This window comes from Jatropha curcas, chromosome 11 (assembly GCF_041381405.1).
Source record: "Jatropha curcas cultivar XTBG-Jc1 chromosome 11, XTBG_Jcur_1.0, whole genome shotgun sequence".
Lineage (NCBI taxonomy): Eukaryota > Viridiplantae > Streptophyta > Magnoliopsida > Malpighiales > Euphorbiaceae > Jatropha > Jatropha curcas.
In genome coordinates this window covers 9791655-9801588 of record NC_143161.1, presented here as the reverse complement: position 1 = coordinate 9801588, position 9934 = coordinate 9791655, and the positions used below count along the sequence as shown (strand labels likewise).

At 29.8% G+C, this 9934-nt stretch overlaps 1 long non-coding RNA gene across 1 annotated transcript; it reads right to left on the bottom strand.

The window, feature by feature from the left end:
• Positions 1 to 7275: 7275 nt before the first annotated feature.
• On the bottom strand, positions 7276 to 9504 carry LOC149492538 (uncharacterized). The gene is made up of 3 exons (XR_016318951.1): positions 9337 to 9504; positions 9120 to 9199; positions 7276 to 7606 (listed from the first exon to the last, which is right to left on the bottom strand). It is a non-coding gene; the product is annotated as an uncharacterized LOC149492538 (long non-coding RNA).
• Between the last annotated feature and the right edge of the window lie 430 nt (positions 9505 to 9934).

Genomic DNA, 9934 nt, shown 5'->3' with positions numbered 1-9934 from the left:
AACTTGATGCGGAAACTATATGGTTTGACTCACGGGGGTTTTTATAAGTTAATGACCTTAGGTTATGAATTCACAAAACAAACTATAAGACTTAATGATTTAATTCATGTTTGATTGTGCTATTGGAAGATAGGTAATTAGACCAGGTTAAAATAGCTAACAATACATCGGGAGAACTTGTTAGTGATTTTAAGGTTGTCTCCCCTATTTGAACAATTAAAATTGATTAACGAACTAATAAAATAAATTGGATAGAATTAAGTGAAGTCAAAATCCCTAGTAGCGTTAAATCCTTAATTTCTTTTCTTCAAATACTATTGCTTGATTTCTTCTTATTCTCTTTTATTTATTTAAGTTAGTTCTTAAGTATAATTCTCTTTATTGCCGTTTAAATAATAATAGGTTAACATAATTTTGGTACTTAGTACACAATCCATGTAGATACGATATTCTTCTCACTCTATCGTACTTGTTGAAAATGCGATTTCGTATGCGAAAATACACTGTCAACATTTTTTTTTTTTAAGTCTAGTCATAACGTTAGTTATTATTACTATGAAACTATAAAAACTGAGTATCAACAATTGTTTTCAAATGCAATTAAAAACAATAATAACATTCTTAATATTTTTTTTAGTTTCCAAATTAATTACTTAAGTCAACAAATTTCTTACATCAATTAAAAATAATTATTATGATAAATGTTATTGCTTATATAATTTATTAATTAGCATGGAATATTAGTGTACTTATTTATATGAAATTTATTATTTATATTTTAATAAAAAATGACAAGTTATTATATTGTACATAATAAATATAATTAGTGTTTATTATTTATTTTTATTAAATTATTATGTCAAGGCTGTTACAAGAAATAAAGACAAATGAATTTTTATTTAAGAATTTATTCTAGATATAATTTTGTGGAATTCAATTGAATTTCTTATTTTAAATTATAGTATACCAAACATGATAAATTCATTTGCAAATGAATTATACTTGGAATTCATTTATAAATGAATCTTACAATCATGATTCATTTGTTTCAAACTGCCTGTAAGGATTGATTTGTCACTTACATATTATTCACTTGATTTTATTCTTAATTGAATCAAACATCATGCCAAAGTATAACCAAATAAATTTCCAATGTAGAAATTCATAAATTGATATCTAATAAATTCCTTTAATAAATAAAGAAAATTAAAGAAAGAAACACATTAAAACAATAAAGAAAATTATTTGAATCAAGAGCAAAGAAGATTTGACAAATATTATGACTAAAGAACAGTGAACTGGAAACAAAAATTCAAATTGCACCAAGTTTTGTTTTAAAATCTTGATTAAGTAAAACCATTGGTTGGGTTCAAACCAGAGTCAAACCTAAAATTTTCTGAACCAAAATATGCTTGGAACTGTCGGATTTTAAAATAAAACTAGAACTAGCACTTCATAGGACAGTTAGGGTTCGTTTTCCTGAAAAAAGAAAATGAAGTTCAGTTCAATTCTCTGTAGCCCATTCGAAATGCCCAGCTCCAACACAATACCATGCAGTTAATGCCTCCCCACCTTATGTAAATTTTTTATAACACTTTAACTTTTTTTTCTTTATACAACTTTTTCAATACATTAAACCTTCTCTTTCCAATTTTTCTATTAATTTATTTATTTTATAAAATTGATTTGTAAGATTAAAATTACAATTATTTATGATGGACGTTTTATTTATATTTCAATAAAAAAAGTTTTGTGAGTACTCTAAATAGGGGTGTTCATCAAGTATAAAAAAAAAAAAAATCCGAACTGCTCAAATCAATCCAAAAACTATGGTTCTGGAAAATTAATTGGTTTCATTTCTTAAAAATCGAACTATTGGTCCTTTCATGGTTTGGAAAAACTAACAACTAATTAAAATTAAATACCTTTATTTTTTTAACCAATAGAATTAAAATCATTCAAAATATTTTTATCAATCCTAAACTTAATAGGGGCATTTTAGGAACCAGTCGCATTTAGCAATATAATAATTGCATGTAAATTCTATATTTAAATATACTAAATAAAAAATTATATTTAAATAGAAATACTAATAACCAATCAAAATTAAATTACTTTTATTTTTTCAATCAATATTAAAGGATTTATATTTAAATAGAAAAACTAATAACCAATCAAAATTAAAATTATCTTTATTTTTCAAATAATATAATTAAAATCTTTCAAAATATATTTTTTTTCAATCCATAAATTTAGTAGGAGCATTTAAGGAACTAATCACATTTTGCAATAACATAATTGCATATAAAGTTTTATATTAAATATACTGATTAAAGAATGAAAGCTGAAATAAGGTGTTTTCCAATTTCCTCAATACGATTGGATAAAATATTAATTCACTTTGAACGGGAAAGCCATTACAATAAAAGTTTCTCTAAAATATTAGCTCCATAGCTCGGTTTTGTGATTGAAGTGCAGGATCTAATGCACTTCAGGTAGATGTGTGTAAAAACATTTATGTATTTTTTTTTTTCATTGTTTTTTTAAGGAAAACTTCTTTGGCATTGTTGCTATAACTTTTTTTTTAGAGAAGAATTTTGTTTCTATAATTATCAAAAGACGAATCGGATATTTTAAAGTTTTAAGCATAGAAGGAGGCATTGACTTGAACTAATGGATCCATAGTTAGTCTTAAATTGGGCTTTCATTTTATGGACCTTCTTCCAGGTCGGCCCTCTTCTTAACTAATAAGAATAAAGTATAAGAATTTTTATAGCTTCTTCCGATTTTTTTTTTTTTTTTTTTAAATTCTCTTATAACTTCTCAAATAAAGTATAAGATTTTTTATGTACTGATCTTAAAAATTTTATTTTATCGGCATGGCCGGTTCAGTGAACCACCGGTTCGAGATTTTTAAAATTTTGAACCGGAACCGATCCTTGAACCTCCGGTTTCGGTTTCGGCACGGTTCAGCACAGTTCCAGCGAACCGACAGTTCAAATTACGGTTCTGATTCGGTTCCGGCATTACGCAAATTTTAAAAAAAATAATAAAATTTTGATTCCGAATTCATGAATAAATAATAATTTTAAAATGTTTAAATTTTATTAACTAAATGAATTATTATAAATTTTAAAAGAAAAACTTCTATTAACTAACTTAGAAGTATTATTACATTAAATTTACAATTTTTGCTAATTTAATAATATAAAAAACTATAAATGGAATATAAAATAAATGAAATGAGTTGGAAATTATTATTTTTAAATACTAAGAAAATTATTTAAAAAATCAAATGAAGTAAATTTATAATGGAAAAATTTGAGATTTGAAATTGGATGTAAGAAAATAAAAAATAAACAATAGATAATTCCAATATTAAGAAAATAAAGCAATAGAAAAAATAATAAACTATGGAAATTTGAAAGAATTTTGATTGAGAATAAGAGAAAAATTATGATATAATTGATTATTTATTTATACATGTTTATTATTTATTAGTTTTCCAAATTGTCCTTTATAACAGAAAAATAACAACTATATTTTTAGATAATTTAGTAAATTACAGTAAATAAATAAATAAATAATTAAAAATGAATAAAATTTATTTACAAAAAAAAAAATAAATAACACCTATCATATCAAAAACTATCCGTTACACTCTTTTTTTGTACACTTGAAAGTATTTTTTTTATATAAATCAACTATTCATGTACCATTTTTTATATAAATTAAGTAAAAAAAATGTGTATTTTTTTCAGAACTTTTTATAACTTATGTATCATTTTACTTCTCTTCACCATAAATCAAATCAACTACAATAAAATCAAGTGATATAAATTTTTTTATAAAAATTTTAAGCTATAATTTTTTGTGCATCCGATTCAAACCGGACCGGAACCGCCGGTTCCAGGTAGGTTCCGGTTCATATTTTAATATTCACATGAACCTTAACCGACCCTTGAACCACCAGTTCTGGTTCAAAATTATGAACCGCCGGTTTCGGTCCGGTTTCGGTTCGTCTACAGTATGGTTCGGTTCCGGGTCGATTTCAGTTAGAACCGAACCGGTGGCCATGCCTACCTCCACTTTATTTTCTAGTAGTGTTCCTTATTGGAAAAATAAAAAATGAAATCTTAGAGTCTGTTCACAAAATTAACTGTTTTGATAGCTGTTAGTTGTTTTAATAGTTTTTAGCTATTAGCTATTTAAGTAGCTTTTCATAAATCGCTAAAACTAAACGTTATATGAGCTAACTTTTTATAAAATGTTACGATAATTTTTAAAATCTACTTCAAATACTATGTTATTCAACACTATAAAAAGTAGTATTTAATATTTTGACTGTAAAAAATTATTGCTGAACACCTTCTTAAACTTATGAAGATAGGTGTAGCAAATTTTTCTTATGGAAGAAGGATAATGAATCATGACAAAGTGATATCAAATTCAACTCAAATCTTGATGCTCCATCAATTGCCCTAAAGATGGGGTGGGAGTAAGAATTTTCCTATTTACACATTGTAACCTATTCGAAATAAAAATGTTTAGTATGTGGGTATGTGTACACGTGTACATATTCCTAGCTTAAATATGTTATCCTTGGGGTACAGCATGCATCCCTAGATATATATTAAGCTAGGGTAGGTGCCCTTAATTCTTGTTCCCCTGCAGCTAGGTCTATCTTCTAAAATATTGTTCACTGCTTGTCTGCCATTTTATATAGTAAATTCAATGAATTTGATCATTTTTTAGACATTGGCTAATCCCTAAGACATTCAAATATTTTATAGAAGATTCTTCCACTGTTATAAAGGATTATTAGATAGACGTTCCGCGGGTTGAAGTAATAGTTATTATTATTAACCAATAAATTATTTATAATTTTAATTCTATAATTTTAGATTATTTTTGTAAATCCAAATAAGCGCTTATTAGCTTCATCAGCCCTTATTCATTTTTTTAGTTATATTTGATAGTTGTTGCCTTTCCGAGTTTTTCTAGATGTTAAAAAATTAGTCCTATTTTTTTCTCGATAAGCTCAACTTTTTCAAGAAATAAACCGAAATTCAAATATGTAGTGTTTCTATGTTGATGTATTATGGTGTTTGCATATTTATGCATTATCCACGGGTCAATCCAACTTCAAGATCTTTCATTACTTTCGATTCAAGATATTTCATTACTTCTCTCTTTAGGTCAATATAGCTTGTGAATATTGATTTGATTATTAAATCATTCACCTTTACTTATTAAACCTGAGACAAAACACAAAAAAGTTAAAAAGTTAAAAATTTTAAAAGAATTAATTAAAAAAAATTTAGTTTGGCATATATTCATTAATCTTTTTAGCTTTAATATGTTTATTTAACAATAAATAAAACAAAAATCAAGTCAAGTTAAACCATATGAAATAGGCCAAAAACTGAAATTGAAAACCAAATTTTTTTTTCTCTTTAATTAGCAATATGGTGTGGGAAAATTTAAATTAAATAATAAAGTGTAGTCATAGAAAACTAAAAAATGAAGAGGTGAGAAGCATATAAATTACTAATTCATAGACAAATTCAAGTGCAGCAAAATGCAAATATATATATGGGAAAAAGCTAAAACATATCTTTATGAATTAGTAAAATTAAAACAGTTTCATATTCAAATATAATATGTGGCTTAGAAAGGCAATATTAACAGTTGTGTGGTTGCCTAGAAAATAGAGTTTAGCTTTCTCAATATTGTTAGGAATCAGCTCTGATACCAGTTGTTGAGAAAAATTACGCACAATCCCCAATAAGTCAGATTTATGAGGGAGCAAAAGAAAATAATACACAATTTGATAACGGAGTTCGGTCAATCTTGCCTACGTCTCCGGACCGCCACTGATCTTTTATAGGAGAAAAATAAATAAAGTGTTTACATACACTCACAACCCTCTATCCAAGAATACCCGAAAAATTAAGCTTAATTTTTCTTCTTGGATAATCTCTCTATTTTTCTCTCTTACAATTGCTCTCTCACAATTGCTTTCTCATTTACTGATCTACATTTTTGCTGTCTTTCTGCTTGCTGGTAGTAGGTATGTTTGTATGCTGCCTCTGCCTCTATTTATAGGCAGGTTAACGCATAGGAATGCCGTGTACAACTCCATTGCCTTCCATTTTTGACTGCGCATAGGAATGCCGTGTACAACTCCATTGCCTTCCATTTTTGACTTCCTTTATCTTTCTTTTAAATTTATTGTGGGTCCCACTTGAGTGGGTACCGCACAACAAATCTCCCCCTGCACACTCAAGTGGGGACGTTAGCCATACTCTCCATCATCCTTGCAGCGAACCGACAGTATTCGACTGTCATAAAGTATCTGATACCCTTCTTGATGAATTCCGAGTTCATTCAAGAATTTCTTCAGTCACAGCAACTCCTTGTGCCTCAGTTGTCAACAGAGCAACATACTTCTGTAATCTTGATTGCCACGACACGGCTCCCCTTGCAAATGTGATTGGATATCCTGAAAATCCATTTCACTGCAGTCCAATGTTCCTTTCCAGGATTTGAAAGAAACCGACTCACTACTCCAACTGAGTGAGCAATGTTTGGCCGTGTACAAACCATGGCATTCATCAAGCTTTTAACTGCTGAAACATATGGAACCTTTTCCATTCTTCCTTCTCTCCATCCGTAGAAGGGCACTGTTTAGAACTTAATTTAAAGTGATTAGTAAGAGGCAACTAACCGCTTTTGCGTTCTCCATTCTAAACCTTTGAAGTACTTTCTCAATGTACTTCTCCTATGACAACCATAATTTCTTGGCTCTTTGATTCCTTGTAATCTTCATGCCAAGAATCTGTTTTGCTGGTCCCAAGTCTTTCATAGCAAAAGACTTACTTAGCTGTTTCTTCAAGCTAGTAATTCTGACCAACAATCAACATATCAACCACATAGAGCAAAAAAATGTAGTCATCATTAGAGAATTTCTTTATAGAAACACAGTGATCTAAAGTAGTCTTTCTATAGCCATGCTCCCCCATAACTGTAACACCCACCGGCCAATCCCGGAGAACCAGACGGCGGATGCCACAAGCGGTGCCGGAGCACCGTCTTATGTCACTTATTAAAGTTAGATCACAAATTAGAAGTGGTTAAATTTTCATAAGGAGGCAAGTAATTAACATTTTGTTTTTTTTTTTTTTTTTTGTTAACGAAAATAATATTTAAGGAAATTCCTACGAAAATTTCGCAAGAGTTTCCCCTAAAAATTAACTTGCCACACAAAGAAAATATACACACTTCCAATTTTCTCCAAACCCCAAAACTCCAATTCAACATAACATACCACAAGCACTTCTAAATATCCATCAACATACGCATCATAGTCTAAACACATTCTTTTCAAGGAATATATAATCATCATACACCAAAAATATAATAAGATGTTATTTCCTTCAATAATCATAACTCTTAATACATTATAAACTTATTATATACAACCTCCATAATACAATCTTTATATACATGCCAAAAATCACCATTTACAAAATATCCTACCCAAAATGTGATATCTACTCTGATGCTTGTCCTCTGGTCTTGAAGAACACCCTCCGCTCCTAACCTGCGCGTGATAAAAATCAACGCGCTGAGTGGAAGACTCAGTGGTGCTAAATAACCAACAATTAAATTAAATAGAAAAGCCAAGTCAAATATGAAATTACTCAACTATATAAATACCGAAATCGCATTCATTTAATTCAAATACTTTGAAAGCAATGAGAAGATTATAAATACAAATATGTCTTCATTCTTTTATAGCAACAATAAAATTTCATTTTTTGTTGAGGCTCGTACTCATGCAGAATGAACATAAGCAGATCTGATCGTGGCCTATATTAGCGCCACCCCCATCACATACTCGTGGCCTATGAAAGCACCATCGTGGCCTATGAAAGCACCACCCCCATCACACAATCGTGGCCTATGAAAACACCATCGTGGCCTATGAAAGCACCACCCCATCACACAAATAAGCGCGTCCGCCTATTTATAAGGGCTGATAACCCTAGCATATGATCATAGCTTCATAATAAGAAAATCCATCTCATCATACCACGTCTCAATCATGCATAGTAGAGCCCAAATCAAAATCATTCTTTCACAAAAGCAATAATTCTTAGTCGAAACCTCTTCATTTAGTACTCATCAGTTCAAAATTTTTACTCAAAACACTATAGATGTATATATACTTAAGATAGTATAAAAGTACATAAATCAAGAACTTTTCAGCATTTTCATAAACTTGACCTTTGCAGGGTTTTTAACACATAAGTTGACTTATGGGTCTCCAAATTGAATGAAATCAGGTTCATTAGAAAGCTAAGACAAAATTATACAAATGTTCAGAAGGGACCACAGCCCAGATCACACAGTAAGATAGCAAACAAAAGCTCAGAACACAGACCAACAGATCAGACCTGATTCAGCAGAACCAAGTCCAATGTTTCTTGAATTCCTACTTCACCAAACACTCAAATGAAACCAATCCAGAACGAGCGAATTCTCAAGACACAGGGAAACAACTTTTATGAAGAACTCAGAACCTAATCTTGTCAGTATAGTGGTCAAAATGGGCACTCAATTTAGTAATGCATGTGGCCCGACACAACAGAGTCAGTTTGGGTGTTTCAGCCATAAGTTGAGTTATGTATATCCAATTTGGACACAAGAGGATGGGTTGGAAAGATAAGAAGTAAAGCTATAACTTTTATGAAGAACATAAAACGTTATGTTTCCATTTGGGTGGTCAAAATGGACAATCATTTCGGATAGACAGGTAAGACATCATAACAGAACCAGTTTTGGTATTTAAATCATAAGTTGAGCTACAAGTATTGGAATTAGACATAAGAATATGTTTTGGAAAGCTGAGAAATAGAGCTACAACTTTCATGAAGAAGTCAGAAACAGATGGGAAGCATAAAGGGGTCGAAAATGAGTTCCAATCCCACGGCAGAACACATCTCACATTAAAATTCAGCAATTTCAACAAAACATACAAAGTTCCCAAAATATATTCAAAACCCTAACCATGTAAAAACAACTTAAACAAGTGAAATTATGATTGCACTAACCTTATTAATAAGCTTGAAAAAGCTTGGAAAGCCTTACTCCTTGGCTTTCTCTTTCCCCTTTGAGGATGGTTCTCCAACCTCTTCAAAGCATGAAAAATCAACATTACAAGCAAAACTTAACAAAAGAAATAGTTGGAGCATGATTTAATGCATCAATAACATGTCTAAACCATGAATTCTACTTAACAATTCACAAAACTCAAAAACCACAACTTACTTGCTTCAATGGTAACTTCACTTCTCTTTGCTTTTAATCACCAAACTCAACTTCTACTTCTTAATTCTTAAGAATTAAGTACTAATCTATGATTTAATTAGGTAGTTTGGTGGTAAATTTGGAGGTAAGAAAATGAAGAAATGAAAGAAAGAGGAAGAAGATGGAGATGGCGTGGATAAGGAGAAGAAAAGAAAGAAATAAGTGTTGTGGTGTTTACTTTTAAGTGCCAAAGTCAAATTTGACTTCCTAAAATCTTGCAAAATGTGTGGCTAAGATCAAGTCCTAAGTAATCTCATCCAATGGCTCTAAATATTCCTCAAATAATTCTCTTCTACTTCTTATTTAACTCCACCAATTAATTAAATGAACTCCACTAAAATAATTCCTCATTTATTTCTTAATATACCACACTAGAAATATTATGCATTTAATACATAAACTTTCCAAAAATATTCATTAAATATTTTCTACCCACCTAAATCATGCAAACATGCTCCAAAAATAGTAAATAAAATATTAACTATGCATAGTAATTTTTTCGGACTAAAATAATACCAAGTCCTGGACCGATGGTACTATTCAAAGACCGGTAAATCAC